This window comes from Monodon monoceros, unplaced genomic scaffold (assembly GCF_005190385.1).
Source record: "Monodon monoceros isolate NGI ecotype Baffin Bay Population unplaced genomic scaffold, NGI_Narwhal_1 Super_Scaffold_12, whole genome shotgun sequence".
NCBI lineage: Eukaryota > Metazoa > Chordata > Mammalia > Artiodactyla > Monodontidae > Monodon > Monodon monoceros.
The window spans coordinates 47,806,072-47,833,526 of NW_021703768.1; the positions used below are offsets into that span (position 1 = coordinate 47,806,072).

General features: G+C 38.9%; 1 protein-coding gene across 1 annotated transcript in view; it reads right to left on the minus strand.

The window, feature by feature from the left end:
* The window catches only part of PDE4D (phosphodiesterase 4D), a 1,463,941-nt gene extending 1,438,218 nt beyond the window's left edge, over window positions 1-25,723 (minus strand). Inside the window, exon 1 of the mRNA XM_029216627.1 lies at window positions 25,599-25,723. The gene's annotated coding sequence lies outside the window, so the exon portion shown is untranslated. The remainder of the gene's footprint in view (window positions 1-25,598) is intronic.
* Between the last annotated feature and the right edge of the window lie 1,732 nt (window positions 25,724-27,455).

Here is a 27,455-nt window from a genome sequence, read left to right on the forward strand (position 1 = left end):
ACTGTATTACTAATGCCTGAAATGCTATGGAAGCCACTCATCAAATATTTGGTGATTGAAGGCATGAGCGAATGCACAAAGCGTGGATAATGAGTATTCTTTGAAACATGCTCAGTTTGAGGTTTCTTGAGGACTCATAGAGTGGGCAGTAAGAAATGCAAACATGGAGTTTAGGACAAAGGAAAGCAAAAAGCAAGAACACCGGAAAGCAAGACTAAAAATGCACAGACCCACCCACCAAAGTCCTCCAAATGCTACTGGAATATTGGCCCCAAAATACAGAAATTAGTTGGAAGCAGAACTCATGGATGGATATTGATAGAATTGGAAAAGAACTCACTTCATTATACAAGAATTTGTGGTGCTTAATTTGGTTTAAAAAGGAGGGGGGAGGCATATAAGTAAATAAAATAGATTTTTTATTTTAGCCTTTAATGACAAGCTACTCCCTCACCAAGCTTTGAAAACAAGTAACAAGATAGCATTTGGGTTTTTTTCTTTCTGCCCAGTCTATAAAAGTGCTAATGAACAGTAAAACTTCCAAAATGAAGACTGCAAAGATGGAGAAAGAAAGTGAAATGACATCTGGGAGACTGAGGCCCCAATTCATGGCCTCCCTATATCTATACCCTTGACCCATAGCTTTGTATTCATTCATTCTGACCCTGAGTTACACCATGACTTGCTTTGGCCAATGGGATATTAGCAAATGTGACAGTAATCGAGCCTTGAAAAGCACATGTGTCTTGCCACCTACCCGCTTGCATGACTGGGCTTTCATGCTTTTGGACCCCGGCCACCACCATGAGGACATTCCTGGACCAGCCTGCTGGAGGTATGAGAGCAGGGATGAGAGAAACATGGAGGAGTATTGACTTTCCCCAATCAAGGGCATCATAGACTCCCAGCTAACCACCAATGCATGAGGAAGCCCAGGTAAAATAATCAGAATCTGGCTTCAATAAACAGAACTCCCCCACCCAACCAGTAGACTCATAAAAAATAATAAATGGTTGTCATTTCAAGATACTATGCTTTGGAGTAGCTGGTTACCCAGCAATAGCTAACTGATATAACTTGGATAATTACCCTCCAAATAACTGAGATTAAAAATGGACAAGTTACAATGGACAAGCTAAAATGACGTTACCTAAGCAAAAGAGGGCTTAAGTTTCTAATTAAAGTTTTTTAAATCATTTGAAAACAACAGGAATATGAGAAAATATGTGCAATGTAACTGCAATTCAAAGCTAAATTATTAGCTTCCTTTTACATTATAAAAGTGGGGTGGGAGAGACGAGGGGAAGATGGTGGAAGGGTAAGACACGGAGATCACCTTCCTCCCCACAGATACATCAGAAATACATCTACACGTGGAACGACTCCGACAGAACACCTACTGAACGCTGGCAGAAGACCTCAGACCTCCCAAAACGCAAGAAACTCCCCACGTACCTGGGTAGGGTGGGACCTGCACCACTGGGAGGGAGCTGTGAAGCAGGAAAGGTTTCCACACGCTAGAAGCCCCTTCGCTGGCGGAGACTGCGGGTGGCAGAAGGGGAAAGCTTCGGAGCCGCGAAGGAGAGCACAGCAACAGGGGTTCGGAGGGCAAAGCGGAGAGATTCCCGCACAGAGGATCAGGGCCGACCGGCACTCACCAGCCCGAGAGGTTTGTCTGCTCACCCGCCAGGGCGGGCGGGGGCTGGGAGCTCAGGCTCAGGCTTCGGTCGGAGCGCAGGGAGAGGACTGGGGTTGGTGGCTTGAACACAGCCTGCAGGGGGTTAGTGTGCCACGGCTAGCCAGAAGGGAGTCCGGCGAAAATCTGGAGCTGCCGCAGAGGCAAGAGACTTGTTCTTCCCTCTTTGTTTCCTGGTGCGCGAGGAGAGGGGATTAAGAGCGCTGCTTAAAGGAGCTCTAGAGATGGGCGCGAGCCGCGGCTAAAAGCGCAGACCCCAGACACGTGCATGAGACGCTAAGGCTGCTACTGCCGCCACCAAGAAGCCTGTGTGCGAGCACAGGTCACTATCCACACCCACCTTCCGGAGAGCCTGTGCAGCTCGCCACTGCCAGGGTCCCGGGATCCAGGGACAACTTCCCTGGGAGAACGCACGGCGCGCCTCAGGCTGGTGCAACGTCACGCCGGCCTCTGCCGCCGCAGGCCCGCCCACTCGGTGCCTCTCCCTCCCCCCGGCCTGAGTGAGGTAGAGCCCCCGAATCAGCGGCTCCTTTAACCCTGTCCTGTCTGAGCTGAAGAACAGACGCCCTCGGGCGACCTACACACAGAGGTGGGGCCAAATCCAAAGCTGAGCCCCTGGGAGCCGTGAGAACAAAGAAGAGAAAGGGAAATCTCTCCCAGCAGCCTCAGGAGCAGCGGATTAAAGCTCCACAATCAACTTAATATACCCTGCATCTTTGGAATATATGAATAGACAACAAATCATGCCAAATTGAGGAGGTGAACCTTGAGAGCAAGATTTATGATTTTTTTCCCCTTTTCCTCTTTTTGTGAGTGTGTATGTATATGCTTCCGTGTGAGATTTTGTCTGTATAGCTTTGCTTCAACCATTTGTCCTAGGGTTCTATCCATCCGTTTTTTTTAATATATTTTTTTCTTAATAATTATTTTTTATTTTAATAACTTTATTATATTTTATCTTACTTTGTTTTATTTTACTTTATCTTCTTTCTTTCTTTCTTTTTTTCTTCCTTCCCTCCTTCCTTCCTTCCTCCCTACCTCCCTCCCTCCCTCCCTTCTTTCTTCCTTTCCTTCCTTCTTTCTTTCTTTCTTTCTTTCTGCTTCCACTAATTCTTTCTTTCTACTTTTTCTCCCTTTTATTCTGAGCCGTGTGGATGAAAGGCTCTTGGTGCTGCAGCCAGGAGTCAGTGCTGTGCCTCTGAGGTGGGAGAGCCAACTTCAGGACACTGGTCCACAAGAGACCTCCCAGCTCCACATAATTTCAAATGGCGAAAATCTCCCAAAATCTCTCAACACCAGCACCCAGCTTCACTCAACGACCAGCAAGCTACAGTGCTGGACACCCTATGCCAAACAACTAGCAAGACAGGAACACAACCCCACCCATTAGCAGAGAGGCTGCCTAAAATCATAATAAGTCCACAGATACCCCAAAACACACCACCAGATGTGGACCTACCCACCAGAAAGACAAGATCCAGCCCCATCCACAAGAACACAGGCACTAGTCCCCTCCACCAGGAAGCCTACACAACACACTGAACCAACCTTAGCCACTGGAGACAGACACCAAAAACAACGGGAACTATGAACCTGCAGCCTGCAAAAAGGAGACCCCAAACACAGTAAGATAAGCAAAATGAGAAGACAGAGAAATATGCAGCAGATGAAGGAGCAAGGTAAAAACCCACCAGACCAAACAAATGAAGAGGAAATAGGCAGTCTACCTGAAAAAGAATTAAGACTAATGATAGTAAAGATGATCCAAAATCTTGGAAATAGACTGGAGAATATACAAGAAATATTTAACAAGGACTCAGAAGAACTAAAGAGCAAACAAACAATGATGACAACACAATAAATGAAATTAAGAATTCTCTAGAAAGAATAAATAGCAGAATAACTGAAGCAGAAAAACAGATAAGTGGGCTGGCAGATAAAATAGTGAAAATAACTACTGCAGAGCAGAATAAAGAAAAAGGAATGCAAAGAACTGAGGACAGTCTCAGAGACCTCTGGGACAACATTAAACGCACCAACATTCGAATTATAGGGGTCCCAGAAGAAGAAGAGAAAAAGAAAGGGACTGCGAAAATATTTGAAGAGATTATAATTGAAAACTTCCCTAATATGGGAACGGAAATAGTTAACCAAGTCCAGGAAGCACAGAGAGTCCCATGCAGGATAAATCCAAGGAGAAATACGCCAAAACACATATTAATCAAACTGTCAAAAATTAAATACAAAGAAAACATATTAGAAGCAGCAAGGGAAAAATAACAAATAACACACAAGGGAATCCCCATAAGGTTAACAGCTGATCTTTCAGCAGAAACTCTGCAAGCCAGAAGGGACTGGCAGGACATATTTAAAGTGATGAAGGAGAAAAACCTGCAACCAGGATTACTGTACCCAGCAAGGATCTCATTCAGATTTGATGGAGAAATTAAAACCTTTACAGACAAGCAAAAGCTGAGAGAGTTCAGCACCACCAAACCAGCTTTACAACAAATGCTAAAGGAACTTCTCTAGGGAAGAAATACAAGAGAAGGAAAAGACCTACAATAACGAACCCTAAACAATTAAGAAAATGGGAATAGAAACATACATATCGATAATTACCTTAAATGTAAATGGACTAAATGCTCCCACCAAAAGACACAGATTGGCTGAATGGATACAAAAACAAGACCCATATATATGTTGTCTACAAGAGACCCACTTCAGACCTAGAGACACATACAGACTGAAAGTAAGGGGATGGAAAAAGATATTCCATGCAAATGGAAACCAAAAGAAAGCTGGAGTAGCAATTGTCATATCACACAAAATAGACTTTAAAATAAAGACTATTAGAAGAGATAAAGAAGGACACTACATAATGATCAAGGGATCGATCCAAGAAGAAGATATAACAATTGTAAATATTTATGCACCCAACATTGGAGCACCTCAATACATAAGGCAAATACTAACAGCCATAAAAGGGGAAATCAACACCAACACATTCATAGTAGGGGACTTTAACACCCCACTTTCACCCATGGACAGATCATCCAAAATGAAAATAAATAAGGAAACACAAGCTTTAAATGATACATTAAACAAGATGGACTTGATTGATATTTATAGGACAGTCCATCCAAAAAACAACAGAATACACATTTTTCTCAAGTGCTCATGGAACATTCTCCAGGATAGATCATATCTTGGGTCACAAATCAAGCCTTGGTAAATTTAAGAAAATTGAAATTGTATCAGGTTTCTTTTCTGACCACAAGCTATGAGACTAGATATCAATTACAGGAAAAGATCTGTAAAAAATACAAACACATTGAGGGTAAACAGTACACTACTTAATAACTAAGTGATCACTGAAGAAATCAAAGAGGAAATCAAAAAATACCTAGAAACAAATGACAATGGAGACACAATGACCCAAAACCTATGGGATGCAGCAAAAGCAGTTCTAAGAGGGAAGTTTATAGCAATACAAGCCTACCTGAAGAAACAGGAAACATCCCGAATAAACAACCTAACCTTGCACCTAAAGCAATTAGAGAAAGAAAAACAAAAATACCTCAAAGTTAGCAGAAGGAAATCATAAAAATCAGATCAGAAATAAATGAAAAAGAAATGAAGGAAACGATGGCAAAGATCAATAAAACTAAAAGTTGGTTCTTTGAGAAGATAAACAAAATTGATAAACCATTAGCCAGGCACATCAAGAAAAAAAGGGAGAAGACACAAATCAATAGAATTAGAAATGAAAAAGGAGAAGTAACAACTGACACTGCAGAAATACAAAAGATCATGAGAGATTACTACAAGCAACTCTATGCCAATAAAATGGACCACCTGGAAGAAATGGACAAATTCTTAGAAAGGCACAACCTGCCAAGACTGAATCAGGAAGAAATAGAAAATATGAACAGACCAATCACAAGTAATGAAATTGAAACTGTGATTAAAAATCTTCCAACAAACAAAAGCCCAGGACCAGATGGCTTCACAGGCGAATTCTATCAAACATTTAGAGAAGAGTTAACACCTATCCTTCTCAAACTCTTCCAAAATATAGCAGAGGGAGGAACACTCCCAAACTCATTCTACGAGGCCACCATCACCTTGATACCAAAACCAGACAAGGATGTCACAAAGAAAGAAAACTACAGGCCAATATCACTGATGAACATATATGCAAAAATCCTCAACAAAATACTAGCAAACAGAACCCAACAGCACATTAAAAGAATCATACACCATGATCAAGTGGGGTTTATTCCAGGAATGCAAGGAGTCTTCAATATACGCAAATCAATCAATGTGATAAACCATATTAACAAACTGAAGGAGAAAAACCATATGATCATCTCAATAGATGCAGAGGAAGCTTTTGACAAAATTCAACACCCATTTATGATAAAAACCCTCCAGAAAGTGGGCATAGAGGAAACTTTCCTCAACATAATAAAGGCCATATATGACAAACCCACAGCCAACATCATCCTCAATGGTGAAAAACTGAAAGCATTTCCACTAAGATCTGGAACAAGACAAGGTTGCCCACTCTCACCATTCTTATTCAACATACTTTTGGAAGTTTTAGCCACAGCAATCAGAAAAGAAAAGGAAATAAAAGGAATCCAAATCGGAAAAGAAGAAGTAAAGCTGTCACCTTTGCAGATGACATGATACTCTACATAGAGAATCCTAAAGATGCTACCAGAAAACTACTAGAGCTAATCAATGAATTTGGTAAAGTAGCAGGATACAAAATTAATGCACAGAAATCTCTGGCATTCCTATACACTAAGTATGAAAAATCTGAAAGTGAAATCAAAAAAACACTCCCATTTACCATTGCAACAAAAAGAATAAAATATCTAGGAATAAACCTACCTAAGGAGACAAAAGACCTGTATGCAGAAAGCTATAAGACACTGATGAAAGAAATTAAAGATGATACAAACAGATGGAGAGATATACCATGTTCTTGGATTGGAAGAATCAACATTGTGAAAATGACTCTACTACCCAAAGCAATCTACAGATTCAGTGCAATCTCTATCAAACTACCACTGGCATTTTTCACAGAACATGTCATGAAGAACCTAGGGGTAAGACAGGAATAAAGAGACAGACCTACTAGAGAATGGACTTGAGGATATGGGGAGGGGGAAGGGTAAGCTGTGACAAAGCGAGAGAGAGGCATGGACATATATACACTACCAAACGTAAGGTAGTTAGCTGGTGGGAAGCAGCCACATAGCACAGGGAGATCAGCTCGGTGCTTTTTGACCGCCTGGAGGGGTGGGATAGGGAGGGTGGGAGGGAGGGAGACGCAAGAGGGAAGAGATATGGGAACATATGTATATGTATAACTGATTCACTTTGTTATAAAGCAGAAACTAACACACCATTGTAAAGCAATTATACTCCAATAAAGATGTAAAAAAAAAAAAAAGTGGGGTGATATTTTACAAGCATAAATATCTGACACACAGTAGACTGGTGGTTCTCTTTGTGGGCTCCAATAAAAACAAAATGGAGGGCTTCCCTGGTGGCACAGTGGTTGAGAGTCTGCCTGCCAATGCAGGGGGCCCGGGTTCAAGCCCTGGTCTGGGAAGATCCCACATGCTGCGGAGCAACTAGGCCCATGAGCCACAACTACTGAGCTTGCGTGTCTGAAGCTTGTGCTCCACGACATAAGAGGCCACGACAGTGAGAGGCCCACGCACCGCGATGAAGAGCGGCCCCCACTTGTTGCAACTAGAGAAGGCCCTCGCACAGAAACGAAGACCCAACACAGCCAAAATTTAATTAATTAATTTTTTAAAAAAAAGGAAACACATATGTTTTCTTCACCCTTCAGTCATTCTACCCTAGCCTCATCACTTCTATTTTCCATAGCACTAGAGTGTATTTTCATTAAACTATTCCTTCTTTCATATCAAAAAAATTAACAACCTTCCTGTGTGCATATGAAATTCATTCACAGAACTGTAGCTAAAATAAACCAACCATAATTTTCTTCTATTCAGTCTTTTGTGCTGACATAAGCACTATCTTCTTCCTCTTCCAAGGTTACCCTTCTTCCTTTTTCCTTTGCACGTTTCCCAGGAGGTCTGCACGAAAGCATAAACTTTCACATTAGACAGGTGAATAAGGAAGCAGACACAGAGCAATGCATACACTGTTTGAAGAAGTTTTCCCGCCCGACCTCCTTCACTCTCACAGCCTCGCACCCAGCCACAATTTTAGTCTCGCAGAATCCATTTTATATTCTGTTCCATAAACATATATATCTTTGTATAAAAAGAAACCAGACAAAATTGAGAATGTTATTAAAGATACAAGTAATAATACACTGGTAGAGTCCGCTCTGTGCTCAGCCCCACGCTGCCCCTCACATGGTGTCTTAGTCCATTCAGGCTGCCATACCAAAATACCACAGGCTGGGTGGCTCATAAACAGCAGAAATTTATTTCTCACAGTTCTGGAAGCTGAGATCAGGGTGCCGGTATGGCTGAGTGAGGGCCCTCTTCCAAGTTGCAGACTTCTTGTTTTATCCTCAAGTGGCAGAAGGGGCTAGGGAACTCTGTGGGGCTCTCTACAAGGGCACTAGCCTCATTCATCAGGGCTCTGCCCTCATGACTGATCACCTCCTAAAGGGCTCACCTCCTAATACCAGCATACTGGGCACTGGGATTTCAACATATGAATTTTGAGGGGATACAAACATTCAGCCCATAGCACGTGGTCAGCAGAGCCTGGATTCTTGTCTCCCTTTTACAGGCAGGGACACTGAAGTTGGGGGTGGCAGTGTGACACTTCCTCGAGGTTTCTCTTCCATAAAGTGACTAAATCAGAATTCAAACCCAAGTTCAGAGTCCTTTTCTGTACACTATGCTCCAGAGTAATACACTGTTGTAAAATTCAAAACAATTTTTTCACAGAAAAGAATAAAAACAGGGATATATGTAAGAAGAAAGATAAAAAACAGAGATCTATATGTGACAAAAGAGACAACAGAGGCATTTACATTTACATAGGACAATTGTGTAAGAAAAGCAGCTACTAACTGCTACCATTTCTAGTACATTCTACAGAACACAATGGAAATCCACATAATTTTATGTCATGTTATGTACCGATAACAGTAGAACAACAAACTTTGCACATATTTTCACCTCCTCTTAATGTTCTAACTGCGCTGTTGTAGGCTGTTTATTCCTTAGCCAACACAGGCTACTGCAAAAAATTCTGTTTGTTATTTTTTAATTTTTGATTATTTTATTTTTTTATACAGCAGGTTCTTATTAGTTATCCATTTTATACGTATTAGTGTATAAATGTCAATCCCAATCTCCCAATTCATCACTCCACCACCTGCCCCCTGCCACCTTACCCCCCTGGGGTCCATACATTTGTTCTCTACATCTGTGTCTCAACTTCTGCCCTGCAAACCGGTTCATCTGAACCATTTTTCTAGATTCCACATACATGCGTTAATATGATATTTGTTTTTCTCTTTCTGACTTACTTCAGACAGTCTCTAGATCCATCCACGTCTCTACAAATGACCTAATTTCATTCCTTTTTATGGCTAATATTCCATTGTACATATGTACCACATCTTCTTTATCCATTCATCTCTCAATGGGCATTTAGATAGCTTCCAGGACCTGGCTATTGTAAATAGTGCTGCAATGAACATTGGGGTGCATGTGTCTTTTTGAATTATAGTTTTATCTGGGTATATGCCCAGTAATGGGATTGCTGGGTGATATGTTAATTCTATTTGTAATTTTTTAAGGAACCTCCATACTGTTCTCCATAGTGGCTATATCAATTTACATTCCCACCAGCAGTGCAAGAGTTCCCTTTTCTCCACACCCTCTCCAGCATTTGTTGTTTGTAAATTTTCTGATGATTCCCACTCTAACTGGTGTGAGGTGATACCTCATTGTAGTTTTGATTTGCATTTCTCTAATAATTAGTTATGTTGAGCAGCTTTTCATGTGCTTTTTGGCCATCTGTATGTCTTCTGCCCATTTTTTGATGGGGTTGTTTGTTTTTTTAATATTGAGCTGTTTATATATTTTAGAGATTATCCTTTGTCCGTTGATTTGTTCGCAAATATTTTCTCCCATTCTGAGGGTTGTCTTTTCATCTTGTTTGTAGTTTGCTTTGCAAAAGCTTTTTAGTTTCATTAGGTCCCATTTCTTTATTTTTGTTTTAATTTCCATTACTCTAGGAGGTGGATCAAAAAAGATCTTGCTGGGATTTTTGTCAAAGAGTGTTCTGCCTATGTTTTCCTCTAAGAGTTTTATAGTATCCAGTCATACATTTAGGTCTCTAATCCATTTTGAGTTTATTTTTGTGTATGGTGTTAGGGAGTGTTCTAATTTCATTCTTTTACATGTAGCTGTCCAGTGTTCCCAGCACCACTTATTGAAGAGACTGTCTTTTCTCCATTGTATATCCTTGCCTCCTTTGTCATAGATTAGTTGACCATAGGTGTGTGGGTTTACCTCTGGGCTTTCTATCTTGTTCCATTGATCTATGTTTCTGTTTTTGTGCCAGTACCATATTGTCTTGATTACTGTTGCTTTGTAGTGTAGTCTGAAGTAAGGGAGTCTGTTTCCTCCAGCTCCATTTTGTTCCCTCAAGTCTGCTTTGGCTATTTGGGATCTTTTGTGTCTCCATACAAAATTTAAGGCTTTTTGTTCTAGTTCGGTAAAAAATGCCATTGGTAAGGGATTGCACTGAATCTGTAGATTGCTTTGGGTAGTATAGTCACTTTCACAGTATTGATTCTTCCAATCCAAGAACATGGTATATCTCTCCATCTGTTGGTATCATCTTTAATTTCTTTCATCAGTGTCTTACAGTTTTCTGCATACAGGTCTTTTGTCTCCCTGGGTAGGTTTATTCCAAGGTATTTTATTCTTTTTGTTGCAGTGGTAAATGGGAGTGTTTCCTTAATTTCTCTTTCAGATTTTTCATCATTAGTGTATAGGAATGCAAGAGATTTCGGTGCATTAATTTTGTATCCTGCAACTTTACCAAATTCATTGATGAGCTCTACTAGTTTTCTGATGGCATCTTTAGGATTCACTATGTATAGTATCATGTCATCTGCAAACAGTGAGAGTTTTACTTCTTCTTTTCCAAATTGGATTAATTTTCTTTTCTTCTCTGATTGCCATGGCTAGGACTTCGAAAACTATGTTGAATAGTAGTAACAAGACTGGACATCCTTGTCTTGTTCCTGATCTTAGAAGAATTGCTTTCAGGTTTTTACCTTTGACAATGATGTTTGCTGTGGGTCTGTTGTATATGGACTTTATTATGTTGAGGTAGGTTCCCTCTATGCCCGCTTACTGGAGAGTTTTTTTTATCATAAATGTGTGTTGAATTTTGTCAAAACCTTTTTCTGCATCTATTGAAATGATCATATGGTTTTTATTCTTCAATTTGTTAATATGGTGTATCATATTGATTGATTTGCATATATTGAAGAATCCATGCATCTCTGGGATAAATCCCACTTGATCATGGTGTATGATCCTTTTAATGTGTTGTTGGATTCTGTTTGCTAGTATTTTGTTGAGGATTTTTGCATTTATATTCATGAGTGATATTGGTCTGTAATCTTCTTTTTTTGTAGTATCTTTGTCTGGTTTTGGTATCAGGGTGATGGTAGCCTCATAGAATGAGTTTGGGAGTATTCCTTCCTCTGCAATTTTCTGGAAGAGTTTGAGAAGGATAGGTGTTAGCTCTTCTCTAAATCTTTGATAGAATTCACCTGTGAAGCCATCTGGTCCTGGACTTTTGTTTGCTGGAAGATATTTAATCACAGTTTCAATTACATTACTTGTGATTGGTCTGTTCATATTTTCTATTTCTTCCTGGTTCAGTCCTGGAAGGTTATATCTTTCTAAGAAATTGTCCATTTCTTCCAGGTTGTCCACTTTATTGGCATAGAGTTGCTTGTAGTAGTCTCTTAGGATGCTTTGTATTTCTGCAGTGTTTGTTGTGACTTCTCCTTTTTCATTTCTAATTTTATTGATTTGAGTCCTCTCCCTGTTTTTCCTGATGAGTCTGGCTAATGGTTTATCAATTTTGTTTATCTTCTTGAAGAACCAGCTTTTAGTTTTATTGATCTTTGCTATTGTTTTCTCTGTTTCTATTTCATTTATTTCTGCTCTGATCTTTATGATTTCTTTCCTTCTGCTAACTTTGGGTTTTGTTTGTTCTTCTTTCTCTAGTTCCTTTAGGCGTAAGGTTAGATTGTTTATTTAAGATTTTTCTTGTTTCTTGAGGTAGGCTTGTATTGGTATAAGCTTTCCTCTTAGAACTGCTTTTGCTGCATCCCATAGGTTTTGGATCGTTTTGTCTTCATTGTAATTTGTCTCTAGGTATTGATTTCCTCTTTGATTTCTTCAGTGATCTCTTGGTTATTTAGTGATATATTGTTTAGCCTCCATGTGTTTGTGTTTTTTATGGTTTTTTCCCTGTAACTGATTTCTAGTCTCTTAGCGTTGTGGTCAGAAAAGATGACTGATATGATGTCAATTTTCTTAAATTTACTGAGGCTTGATTTGTGACCCAAGATGTGATCTATCCTGGAGAATGTTCTGTGCACACTTGAGAAGAAAGTGTAATCTGCTGTTTTTGGATGGAATGTCCTATAAATATCAATTAAATCTATCTGGTCTATTGTGTCATTTAAAGCTTGTGTTTCCTTATTTATTTTCATTTTGGATGATCTGTCCATTTGTGTGAGTTGTTAACGTCCCCCACTATTATTGTGTTACTGTCAATTTCCTCTTTTATAGCTGTTAACAGTTGCCTTATGTACTGAGGTGCTCCTATGTTGTGTGTGTATATATTTATAATTGTTATATCTTCTTGGATTGATCCCTTGATCATTATGTAGTGTCCTTCCTTGTCTCTTGCAACATTCTTTATTTTAAAGTCTATTTTATCTGATCGCTACTCCAGCTTTCTTTTGATTTCCATTTGCATTGAATATCTTTTCCCATCTGCTCACTTTCAGTCTGTATGTGTCCGTAGGTCTGAAGTGAGTCTCTAGTACACAGCATATAGATGGGTCTTGTTTTTGTATCCATTCAGCGAGTCTGTGTCTTTTGGTTGGAGCATTTAATCCATTCACGTTTAAGGTAATTATATGTATGTTCCTATTACCATTTCCTTAGTCGTTATGGGTTTGTTATTATAGGTCTTTTTCTTCTCTTGTGTTTCCTGCCTACAGAAGTACCTTTAGCAGTTGTTTTAAAGCTGGTTTGGTGATGCTGAATTCTCTTAGTGTTTGCTTGTCTGTAAAAGTTTTAATTTCTCCCTCAAATCTGAATGAGATCCTTGCCAGGTAGGTAATGTTGGTTTTAGGTTCTTCCCTTTCATCACTTTTTTTTTTTTTGCGTTACGCGGGCCTCTCACTGTTGTGGCCTCTCCCGTTGCGGAGCACAGGCTCCGGATGCACAGGCTCAGCGGCCATGGCTCACGGGCCCAGCCGCTCCACGGCATGTGGGATCTTCCCAGGCCAGGGCACAAACCCGTGTCCCCTGCATCGGCAGGCAGACTCTCAACCACTGCGCCACCAGGGAAACCCCATTCTTTTTTCTTTATTGTCTTCTGCAGCAGTGAATTCCACCATTCTGTCTTCCAGGTCACTTATCCGTTCTGCCTCAGTTATTCTGCTATTGATTCCTTCTAGTGTAGTTTTCATTTCAGTTATTGTATTGTTCATCTCTGTTTGTTTGTCCTTTAATTCTTCTAGGTCTTTGTTAAACATTTCTTGCATCTTCTCAATCTTTGCCTCCATTCTTTATCCGAGGTCCTGGATCATCTTCACTATAATTATTCTGAATTCTTTTTCTGGAAGGTTGCTTATCTCCACTTCTTTTAGTTGTTTTTCTGGGGTTTTATCTTGTTCCTTCATCTGGTACATAGCCCTCTGCCTTTTCATCTTGTCTGTCTTTCTGTGCATGTGGTTTTCGTTCCACAGGCTGCAGGATTGTAGTTCTTCTTGCTTCTCCTGTCTGCCTTCTGGTGGATGAGGCTATCTAAGAGGCTTGTGCAGGTTTCCTGATAGGCGGGACTGGTGGTGGGTAGAGCTGGGTGTTGCTCTGGTGGGCAGAGCTCAGTAAAACTTTAATCCGCTTGTCTGCTGATGCCTGGGGCTGGGTTACCTCCCTGTTGGTTGTTTGGCCTGAGGCGACCCAACACCGGAGCCTATCCAGCTCTTTGGTGGGGCTAATGGCAAACTCTGGGAGGGCTCATGCCAAGGAGTACTTCCCAGAACTTCTGCTGCCCGTGTCCTTGTCCCCACAGTGAGCCACAGCCACCCCCCACCTCTGCAGGAGACCCTCCAACACTAGCAGGTAGGTCTGGTTCAGTCTCCTATGGTGTCAGTGCTCCTTCCCCTGGGTTCCGATGCACACACTACTTTGTTTGTGCCCTCCAAGAGGGGATTCTCTGTTGCCCCCAGTCCTGTCGAAGTCCTGGAATAAAATCCTGCTAGCCTTCAAAGTCTGATTCTCTAGGAATTCCTCCTCCTGTTGCCGGACCCCCAGATTGGGAAGCCTGACATGGGGCTCAGAACCTTCACTCCAGTGGGTGGACTTCTGTGGTATAAGTGTTCTCCAGTCTGTGAGTCACCCACCCAGCACTTATGGGATTTGATTTTATTGTGATTGCGCCCCTCCTACCATCTCATTGTGGCTCCTCCTTTGTCTCTGGATGAGGGGTATCCTTCTTGGTGAGTTCCAGTGTCTTCCTGTCAATGATTGTTCAGCAGTTAGTTATGATTCCAGGGCTCCCACAAGAGGGAGTAACCGCACATCCTTCTACTCTGCCATCTTGAACCAATCTCTCCCAATAAATTCTAGTTTATCAAAAATATATCTAGGAGAGACAGTGCTCCGGATAACTGAATTTGCCGATTAATTGAGACTACTAAACAAAGTAACATCTCATTTATTTCAGACTCTGCCCAGATTAAAAGATTGAATACAGGGTTTGATAAACGTTTTCTGTAAAAGGTCGGATGGTTAAATTCTTTAGGCTTTGCAGGCCATATGGCCTCTGCAGCAACTACTAAACTCTACCCTGGTGTGAAAGCAGCAGCAGACAATATACAAACAAATGAGTGTAGATATATTCCAATAAAGTTTTATTTATAAAAACAGGTTTGGCCCACAAACAGTAGTTTGCCAATCCCTGTTGTGAAACATATCCCTCACCCAGAAGGGAAAAATGCACTCATGTTCTTATTTACTCTGAAGGGAGGACTGACATCCTGAGTGAAGTCTTATTCTCTCTTTTGTACACAATTTTTAAAAACTGGGCTATATTCTTGCTTACAACCTATAGCAAAATTGAAGCAGGTATTTCAAATCAAGGGTGCTAGTGTAGGCCAGTATAGTGAAGGCCAAAATCCTTCAGAACGCAGCCAGAGGACTGAAACAGCAGAGCAGTCTGTATCAGCTACTTTAGGGGCAAAACACTCTCCCTAAGCACTTTAACATCATCTTAATGATTTTAATATCACATGACTCAATATCACTTACTTAGAATGATGACTCTGAATCAACAAAGGAGAGATTCCATTTAATCTCTTTAAGACAGAAGAAACATGGAGACACATAAGATCCATTCAGAAAGACCCATGAAAACTGGCCACCAGAAGTTCTGGAACTAACTGAAGAAACTTTAGGCATCTAGAATATATATTTTATTAAATAATTCCCCAGATAATAATAATAGGAAGACAAACATTTATAAAGCACTTACTATGAGTCATGCATCCTTCCAAGTGTTTTACATATATTAATTTATTTAATATACACAACGATCCAACCAAGTAGGTACTATTATTATTTCAGATAAAGAATGGAGGTAAAAGGAGACTGAATAACCTGCCCAGGGTAAAACAGCTACTAACTGTGGGACCTGAACCCACGCAGTCTTGCTCCAGACACCAGTTTTCCAATTACTACACTATGCCAAGGAATTACCTTATAACTATATGTGGGCTGCCTTATTTCAAAGACCATGAACATGATAAGATATATGTCAAATCTCTACTAAATACAATATAATCTTCACAATCTAACAATTTAGAATTGTCACTGTTTTTCAATGCCTCAGGGTAAAGATTCTAAGTGTCTATTATTTTTGTTCAGTTCCACCAAAATAAAAAGATTGCTTGGATGTTAGATGAAGATATTTTATACTTTTTCAGTGTTGCCTTTAAAATTGTTTTTGGAATGTGCCAGGAAAATAAACAAGTAAATGGGGTTATGGGAAAATTCTTTTTAGGCATTCCTAGTTCTATCAGATAAATATGAGGATGTGAAATGAGTAAGTCCTTCTATTTCTTAGGTCAGGACATGAAGATTAAAACAGATATTTAGGGGCTTCCCTGGTGGCGCAGTGGTTGAGAGTCCGCCTGACGATGCAGGGGACACGGGTTCGTGCCCTGGTCCGGGAAGATCCCACATGCCGCGAAGCGGCTAGGCCCATGAGCCGTGGCCGCTGAGCCGGCGCATCCGGAGCCTGTGCTCCGCAACGGGAGAGGCCACAACAGTGAGAGGCCCGCATACCACAAAACAAACAAACAAAAAAACCAGATATTTATTTGTTGTCTTTATTTCTTAAATAACTTAATTGTAAATTTGGCTTATATTGGAGGAAAGTAATTTGGTAAAATAACTGAGGTTGCTACTGACTTAACACCCAGCAAAAATATTTGACCCTAATATATCCAGAGTAAAGGACTAAAATTGGTTTATGAAATTCATTAAAAAAAAGTTACAAGTTTGTGGGAGATTTTTTTTTAAATAGCAATGATCTGAAAAATATTTTTGGTTACTGAGTAAGCATCTGTGTTCTTTTTTGTTTCTGATGTAAATATTTTTGCTAATCTCCAAAAGTTCAGAGTGGAAAGAAATCTTTGTAGCCTCTAGAAAATAGAGAGGCTACAAACCAAGTTTATATTAATTCCACCATTTGTTCAACTCCAGGCAAGAAACATTTCTCCAAAAGCTGTACACTCTCTTTACAGCACTCTTCCTCAATAAAAAACTAGCATTCATTGCAAAATTTACACAATACTCAAGGAACAGGAAAGAATGGAGAAGTTTTGGTCAGTCATTTTATAGTTGTTGCCTGTTTTTCAATTTCTTCGTACCTTTTTCTAAAACTACAAAGCAGGAAATTCAAACACCTGACACAGAAGAGGATGGGCTAGGTGGGAGGAGAAAAACATTCCATTACCACTTTCTTCACTATTGGACATAAATGTTAAATCAATGGTATTCCCTATAATCATCATTTTCAATCATATGTAAATAGCCTTGGAAAATTGTTAACATATGGGATTAAGAATTAAAAAGTTAAATCGTATTCTTAAGTTTTTCTAGATGGTGAAGATTATAATTTTTTAAATCTAACCTATACATAGTGGTCAGACTCAAGCCTTAGATCCTATGTAGCCCTATTAAATAACAGAAAAGAAAGGAGAGAAGAGGAGAGGGTAGGAAACAGTAGGAGAGGGAAGGGAAAGGGAGGGGAGGGGAGGAGAAGAAGGAAAAAATAAAAGGAAAGAAAAGAACAAAAGGTATGGCATAAGTTGGTGAGTTGACCAATAAACCAACTTTCTATTTTTCCTGGAGACAAATAGGACTCATGTTCCAACCTCCTTTATATTAGGTGAGGCCAATAGGTGACCAAACTCTGGCCTAAAGAATGTGAGCAATCCTCTAGGTGTTTTCCCCTTTGCCAAAGCACAAGGACCTGGAAACTGGTGATAATTAGGTGATGAGAAAAGTGCCACAAGAAAACCACTTGAATGGGAGAAATTTGCCCATCAGGAATATCCATTTTGGTAAATTGGTAAAACCACTATGGAAAACAGTACAGAGGCTCCTCAAAAAATTAAAAATAGAACCACCATATGATCCATAAGTCCCACTTCTGGGTATATATCTGAAGGAAATGAAATCACTATCTCTAAGAGATATCTGCACCCCATGTTCATAGCAGCATTATTCACAATGACCAAGACATGGAAACAACCTAAATGTCCATCCATGGATGAATGGTTTTTCAACAATGATAGATACACACACACACACACACACACACACACACACACACACACACACAGTAGAATATTATTCAGCCATAAAAAAAGAAGGAAATTCTGCCATTTGCAATAATATGGATGAACCTTGAGGGCATTGTGCTAAGTGAAATAAGTGAAAGACAAATATTGTGTGACCTCACTTATATGTGAAATCTAAAAAAGCTGAATTTATAGAAATAGAGAGTAGAATGGTGTTTGCCAGGGTCTGGGGAGGTGGAGGAAAGGGGGAAATGTTAGTCTAAGAGTGCAAACTTCCAGTTATAATATGAAAAAGTTACAGGGATCTAATGTACAACACAGAAATTATAGCTAATAATACTGTATTATATACTTGAAAGTTGCTAAGAGGGTAAATCTTAAACATTCTCACCAGGAAAAGAAAAGTGGCACCTAGGTGACATGATGCAGATGTTAGCTAATACAATGGTGGCAATCATTCTGCAATACAGTAGTCCGCTCTTATCCTTGAGAGATATGTTCCAAGACCCCCAGTGGATGCCTAAAACCATGGATAGTACAAAGTCTATACATAATATTTTTCCCTACACTTACTTACCTATAATAAAGTTCATCTGAATTGCCAGCATCATTACTCTTGCACTTTGGAGCCATTATTAAGTAAAATGAAGGTTACTTGAACACAAGCACTATGATACCTTTACAGCTGATCTGATAATCAGATGGCTACTAAGTGACTAGCACGTAGGCAAAGTGATGATTCACATCCTGGGAGGGAGGAGAAGCAGAATAGCATGAGATTTCATCACGCTACTCAGAGTGGCGTGTAATTTAAAACTTATGACTAGTTTATTTCTGGAATTTTCCATTTAATACTTTTGGACCTTGGTTGACCTCAGGTAACTGAAACTGCAGAAACTCACACCTTGGACAAGGGAGGACTATTGTATCTAAATGTATCAAATCAACTCATTGTATGCCTTAAACTTACACAATGTTATATGTCAACTATATCTCAGTAAACCTGGGGGGAACAAAGGCGTTAAAAACATTCTTTAATTATAATTTTAAATTACTGAAGAGTGGTCTTATCCAATCATTAAAGGTACAAGAAAGTCAGGACAATGGTTACAGATGGCAGTTTTCAAACTGTACTATAATCATCTCAGTAGATACAGGAAAAGGTTTTGATAAAATTTAACATCCATTTATAATAAAAGCTCTCCAGAAAGTCTTTATAGAGGGAACATACCTCAACATAATAAAGGTCATATATGACAAGCCCACAGCTAGCATCATATTCAACAGTGAAAAGCTGAAAGCATTCCCTCTAAGATCAGGAACAAGAAAAGGATGTCCATTCTTGCCACTTTTATTCAAGACAGTAGTGGAAGTCCTAGCCACAGAAATCAGACAAGAAAGAGGAATAAAAGGAATCTAAATTGGAAAGGAAGAAGTAAACCGTGTCATTATGACATGATACTATATATAGAAAATCCTAAAGACACCATCAACAAACTACTAAAGCTCATCAATGAATTCAGTAAAGTTGCAGATTACAAAATTAACATATAGAATCCGTTGCATTTCTATACACTAACAACAAACTATCAGAAAGAAAAATTAAGGAAACAATCCAATTTACCATAGCATCAAAAAGAATAAAATACCTAGGAATAAACCTACCTATGGAGGCAAAAGGCCTGTACTATAAGACACTGATGAAATAAACTGAAGACACCACAAACAGATGGAAAGATACATCATGTTCATGGATTGGAAGAATGAGTATTGTTAAAAATGACCATACTACCCAAGGCAATCTACAGATTCAATGCAATCCCTATCAAAATACCAAGGGCATTTTTCACAGAACTAGAACAATAACTGTAAAATTTGTATGGAAACATAAAAGATCCCAAATAGCCAAAAACAACCTTGAGAAAGAACAGAGCTGGAGGTATCATGCTCCCTGGCTTCAGACTATACTATAAACCTACAGTAATCAAAACAGTATGGTATTGGCACAAAAACAGACACACAGATCAATGGAACAGAATAGAGAGCCCAGAAATAAACCCATGTACCCTTGGTCAATTAATCTATGACAAAGGAGGCAAAAACATACAATGGAGAAAACATAGTCTCTTCAACAAGTGGTGCTGGGAAAACTGGACAGACACATGTAAAACAATGAGATTAGAACATTCCCTCACACCATATACAAAGATAAACTCAAAATGGTTTAAAGACCTAAATGTAAGCCCTGAAACCATAAACTCCTAGAAGGGAACATAGAACACTCTATGACATGAATCGTAGCAACATTTTTTTGGATCTCTCTCCCAAGGCAAAAGAAATAAAAGCAAAAGTAAACAAATGCGACCTAATTGAACTTAAAAGCTTTTACACAGTAAAGGAAACCATCAATGAAATGGAAGACAAACTATGGAACGGGAGAAAATATTTGCAAATGATGTGACCAACAAGCAGTTAATATCCAAAACATAATATATAAACAGCTCATACAACTCAATATCAAAAAGAACAAACAACCCAATCAAAAAATGGGCAGAAGACCTAAATAGACATTTCTCCAAAAGAGACATAAAAATGGCCAACAGGCACATGAAAAGATGCTCAACATCACTAACCATCAGAGAAATGCAAATCAAAACCACAATGAAATATCACCTCACACCTGTCAGAATGGCTATCACCAAAAAGACCACAAATACCAAATGTCAGTGTGGAGCAAAGGGAACCATTGTACACTGTGGGTGGGGATGTAAATTGGTGTAGTCACTGTGGAAAACAGTATGGAGGTTTCTCAGAAAACTAAAATAGAACTACCATATGATCCAACAATTCCACTCTTGGATATATATAAAAAAACAAACAAACAAACATTGTTTTGAAAAGATACATGCACTCCAATGTTCTTAGCAGCACTATCTACAATAGGCAAGATATGGAAGCAACCTAAGTGTCCATCAACAGATAAATAGATAAAGAAGATGTGGTGTGTGTGTATCTCCTGGGAGAGGGAAGGGGGAGGAGCGAGATAGGGGTAGGGGATTAAGAAATATAAAATACTATGTATAAAATAAATAAGCTACAGGATACAGTATATCCTGTATATAATATATATATATATATCCTGTATATAATATATATATTATATACAGGATATATATAATCTTGTATATAAAATATAATCCTGTATCCGATATATATATATAATATATATACTATATTTATAGCACAGGGACTATAGCTTATGTTTTATAATAACTTTAACTGAACTATAACCTTTAAAAATTGTGAATCGCTATGCTGTACACCTGAAACTTATATAATATTATACAACTATAGCTCAATAAAAAAATAAATTTTAAAAATTAAAAAAAATTTTTTAACTATACTACAAATGAAATTCCTTCATTTCTGTAAAGTCCTCTCATAAATTGCTGGGTAAAGTATGTAGGATAAAGATAAGAGAGGATTCATTTCATTTTTATATTTGTTTTACTTATTGTGCTCCCTGTATGGTTTCATCTTTAAAAAAAAAGAGAGAGATCCTATAGGGGGTAGAACTGTCTCAGACTAACCAATAGTACTTAGAAAATAATCACTCTTAACAACAGTGCACTTAAGCAGCCGAAACGTAGGACACACCTGTGGCCAATCTTCCAAAAAGTGTGATGACCTTCCAGAGTAGAACTAGTTAAAAATTTGGGATTCAAAACTGCTGACTGAACTTTCTAGATCATTCAGAAAGTCATTTTGACCATTCATTTTATTCCTGGGATGAAAAGACCTAGGAATAAGCATCACCTTAACCTACATGTTTATTTCATTAGTTAAATTTAATAAAGAGAGTCAAAGCAGGAATAAAAAGCCCAAGAACATCTGTCAGTCTAAATTTTCTAACTCATCTTTTCCTCTGAGGAAACTATGCCCTCTAAAACTTTGTCATTAACAGTTCTAAATATAGACTGTGAGGGAATGCTTATCTGACTATTGGCTTTGTGCTATATCTAAGTGGAAGGAAAGTCATGGCACCAGCTTAACCAAGAAGAAAATCCACCCTGTTTGAGGGAAGCAGACATAGCTTAGAAAGCTAATCAAACTAATCAGTAAGAAATGTATGTCTATTAGCAGTCACTCCCTATGCATTCTCCCCCCAGTTCCTGGCAACAATTAATCTATTTTCTGTCTCTGTGAATTTGCCTATTCTGTATATTTTATATAAATGGAGTCATATGATTTTTTAGAAAAGAAATGTGTGATATTTTCCATTTTAAAAACTGACAATTATACCTTTTATTTATATTCTGATAACAGTTGTCATAAGTAAGATTTACATGGCACTTAGAAGTTTACTAAATATATTTTCACATACAACATCACATTTTTATTGTCACGGTAACCATACTGGTATTTTTAATACTCAAGCAACAGACAGATGAGGACTGAGGCTCTGAAAACCTTTGTAATTTTTCAAGATCAAACAGTGAAGACGTTCTTTGCTTTAAAAAGTACTTATCCAAAACCGGGAACACGCTTTTAGAAGTAAAGGAAGCTAACTAGTGCTTAGATCTTCTGCAATGATAATAATGTATACTTGTACAGTAGATCACAATGCACAAAGAATTAAAACGTTCTTTAATCAGCACTTTCTCATCATGCTGCTGATATTCACCAATACAGTAAAATACCAGGACATATATCATCATTTTCATTCTATAGACATAGAGACTGAGGCTTAGAAAAATTTAATGATGACCTGAGCATGATCTCACTGACTCCAGGATTAATGCACTAAGTCTTTCTGCCTCTTGAAATTGGAAATTGGAAGGATACAATTCTGGCTAGTGACTAATATAATGAAAAATTGTATCACCTGCATACACTATATAATTAAAGTGGAAAAAATGATTTTTTTTAATTAAATGAAAGCTCCTCCTCTTCCAATGGGTAGTGTCGAGCTCCACAAACAGAGGGAATCATACAATTCTAAAGTGTTTAACTCTTTGTGGTAGCGATGGGGGGGATCGTTTCATTTGTTTTGCTCCACCTTCTTTAAAACATGCTCCAGGTGGGACAGCGAGTCTTTTGAAAACGCCAACTAAGAACAATTAAATTCTTTGGTAAGAGTAAGCAATAAGATTAGTCCTATATATAACAGTGGGAAAAATGTCTTAGAGAAGAGTAAGTCTTTCCAAAAGCAAAATTTACCAAATGAAACACTGGAAAATGTAATTCAATCAAGAAATAATATTTTCTTTCAATTTGGATTGTTGTCATTGCTTTAGTAGGTAGTGTTAATAGTTGCCAAAAGCCAATTTGTATTCATGAATGCTTTGCAAGTTCATGATGTAATACATTCCTGTTTGGATATATCTTTTGTCAAATCCATCTGTCTATGGCAGATATGCATAGTTTTACAGAACCTTATCTGCAAAAGAACTTCCACCGTCAGACAAAAACGGCTATAGAAAATAAAGAGGAGGGGAGGGAAAACAGATCAACTACTGCTATTTGGAAAATGTTTCCTTTTTTCACAACGTCTTGCTCGTGGATACCTGTCCACTGGACACCTGGCACACCTCTACTCTTTCTTTTCTTACTATTCTGCCCTTTCATGAAAAAGAGATGTAACCCCAGCATCTCAGGGAGAACTGCAAGATGAAGGTCCTGGAGGAAGCACCAATGCAAGATGTCAATACTCCCACCAGAATTTCCCTGAGCCACGTCTGAACATCTTCTGAACTGCATGAGCCGCTGATTAACCTTTGATAATTAAGCATAAGTCATTTTTTATTTGATTCACCTCAATAAGAGCTCAAGCAAGTTAATGCTATAAAGAACGAGGGCACAAAAAGCTGGAAGGGGATGTGATTGTTATACCAAGAAAGCTACACTGACCCTATGGCAAGAAAAGGAGCCGGCTTAGAGGTCAGAAACTAGTTCAGAGAAAGCAGTTTCCACCCTTACCATTTCTCACTGTAGATGGGTCCTGAACCACCTGGAGGGGCGAGATTACAGTCCCTCAACAGATGCACTGCTTTCTTCCAGTGCATAGAGTCAGTTAGGAATGTAGAACAGGGAATGTCAACTATTACTATTAGCGTCTACAGCCACAGAAACCCAATAAATGAACTCACTATACTATCACGATAAAGAAGCTTATACTGTTTCTTCACAAAGTAAATGTATTTCTGAAAGAATGTATTAGAATTACACTTTTTAAAACTATTTCACATACACTTGGCTGATACAGAAAAGGATTCTATGTTAATTATTTTTCTCTTCTTTTATAAACCTCATCCACTGCTGTGACCTAAAAGGGGTCATATTTTAGAGGGCAAAAATATTTTAACAACAAAACTTTGCACTTCAGACCAAAACATAAAATTTTGCAAAAAACACAACTACTATTTCTTTCCTACTGACTAAATCATGTCATTTAAATAGGTGCAACCAAAAATAAACCACTCTTGGGTATAAAAATAATATTTTTATAGGAATTGGCAAGTAACTACTCTAGCTATTAGAAGTTTATATTTGCCACAGAAACCTGTGATTTTAAAAACTGTTCAAATGATTTATGCTTGAGGCTTACACATAGCACAAATATATACATTTGTATCTCTAAGTCTAAAGAGGAAAAATTAGACAAAAAGTAAACTGGAAAACAACCCCAAATTATAAGAAATTACCTAACTTTGTGCTGTATTGAGAAAAGGTATAAAAATGATTTGGGAGGAAGAAAAATTATTTATTTTTACACATTAACTTCATAGACAAAAGCCCGATTTTTTTATCACAGGTTAGGATAAAATCAATCACGTTTTCAAAGTAAAAAGTGAACTGCTTACACTCACCAGTCTACACTCGTATTAATTCTATCCTGCAGTGCAGTGTATGCTATAGAGGGTAAAAACATGCTGATGTTTTCTAGTTGCTCATTTCAGTCTGCTCCGGCTTTATCTTCAACCTGGTTAGCAACAGAAGCCACCACCAGCAATTACACAAACCTAACAACGGCTTCCTTGGGATTTGATCCGTTCCTACCACACATCCCAATCCACATGCTTTCTTCTGTTACCACTGTTGTCTGTGTGTGTTTAATGTGCTTCTTAAAAGGCTTTTGAAAAAACAACCTAGGGATTTCTCATTCAGCTCCCTACCACATAAACAGGACCACTGAGGAGCATTTTTATACATGTAAAAATGTTCTAGTTATCCATAGACTATGTCTCAGTACAGCTTCAGATGACTGCAAAGAAAAGCTCTGTTTTCATTTCATACTTCTCCTCTTTCTGTGCTCTAACTGCTGTGTACCTATGTCCCAAAAGGACTGCCTGCCATGAGCTGCTCCTTCCCAGCCATGGATGGCAGGGGTGGGAAATCTTGAAACTTGCCCAACTCCAGGGCTCTCAGCCGTTGCTTTGACACCAGCAATCTGTTTAACCTGTTGGACCTTTATCACTTTTCCTGACCCCATAAAACAAACAGGGCTAGCAAAGGCACTGAAGAGCCTCCTTCAAAAGGCAGCTTGCCTGTGAGTCGTGGCAAAAAGCTGGAATGACCCTGCCAGGTCTTAGAAGCTTTACGATTAACTGCATTGAACTTGATACACAGAAAACAGCACCTTGAAAATGCATCTGCTACTTCAGTATTTTCTAATTGCAATCACTCCTCTCGGGGCATGTAATTAATTTACGGAGTTTAAAGAAAGAAGTCAGGATTACTCACACAGTCTTGAAGATGCAATGTCAGCTATTTAGGACAGAAACATCCAAGGCCGTGTTAGAACTCAATTACGACTACGTATGCGTTAAAGCAGGAACTGGCAGGCCTCTGGACCACAGCAACTATAGGACTCGGGCTTCTCGTACGCTGGGCTATAATTTATGAAACTGAGCCCCAGATCCAGCCAATCATTTAGCTCCTCATAACAAGTCTAACTGGCTCTGGAAGGCTGAAAGGGCTGCACTAGAACAACAAAGATGAGATATTCCACATAACACTCAGCTGATCTGGAATCACTTTCTTTGCAGGGCCAGAGAAAAATCACCATTTCACTGTCTGAGGGAAGCAGGACAGAGGGCCTGGGAAATGCGACCTCACCCTGGAGCAAGATCTTTTATGGTTTGGCAATCCCAACAGTGCTGGCCTTAAAGATCCCACCTACCGCTGGAACCCGGAGGGCAACTATAGCAGCAAAAACCCGAAGGTAATTTTCATCTTTCTTTTTATTTTTAGTAGGAGTAATGCTGAGTCAAAATGATATATATTAAGTCACTTGGGCAACTAGGTATGCTTTGATTTTATGTTACCTTTTTGCACTCTCATCTATTGTAGGATCATTTACTATTAAGTATGAGTAGAGGGTGGCTTAATGTACCTGAAATAAACTTAAAACCAAAATGACCATTTGCAGAGGAAGAGAGATCATTTGCCAGAACTGTTTTTGAGATGCCTTTTCAGACGGGCAGCCTTTTCACCCACCCACAGAAACAAGAATAAAGGCAGCTCAGGCAGGGAGAGGAAAGGGGTTTCATGGGTACAATTAAGTGCTTTTAGTGTCTTAAAAGGAATAACGGTGCTCAGACAGTACGCAGGAAGACGCGGTATTGTTCTGACCCTTGGCACTTAGGTCATATGAGAAGGTACTAGGATGCACCTTGGTGGGATCGTTGGGGCAGAGAATAACATCAGCGCAAGTTGGCAGAGCCCCCGTGGCCCAGGTTTCTGTTTTCTTGGCACTAGTTTCCTTATTTCCCATTACATTTTGAAGTGTTAGTTATGCCAACAGCTTGTTATACCATACTGCCAAATGTGTAGTTATTACTGGATCTGTGGGAAACATTTTAAGTCAAAAGAGACGACGGAAAGAGAAACTCAAAAAAGAAAGTAATGGAACTGACATACAGGTAGCCCAACACCACACCCTCAGATACTCAACATACTTTACCTAATGACAAATCCTTCCATATCCTCAGCAAATGGTGTGTTTCTTCAACAAATTCTGTAGCAAGTGTGACATTAGCACCAAAAATTCACTGTAATAAACTTTTAAATAATGAAATCAATCATTATACTTTCAAGTGACAATAGAACCTCCATAGTATTAAACTCATGTCAGTTTTATATGCTCCCAAAGGAAGAAGCCAGGAAGGGAAACTTGCCTTGTTTAGTGATGAAATATAAGGAACAGTAACAGAAAAGACATTTATGCCCTTTTTGTTTGCTGTAGATAGTTGACTGAATTCAACTTGAGATTTGACCCCAAGAAGAAAAACAGACAGTACACAGGGAACAGAAAAAGTAATCCATTCTCAATTTCCCCAAGATTTGTTCTTTGAATTGTCCAACTTGTGACTAGCCAGGGAGGAACATTTCACTCTGTTTAAATATTTTTTATTTAATTAAATTGTTTACTTGACAATTAATATAAAATTGTTTATTTGACAGTGCTGCTGCCTATGGTGACTATGTGAGAATTGAAACTTCTGAGGGAAGCCAGGTTGTTGAAACTGTGATTCCCTTTACTCAACAGTAACACGGACGATCTAGTCTGAAAGGGAAAGCAAGCTCTTAAGGTAATGT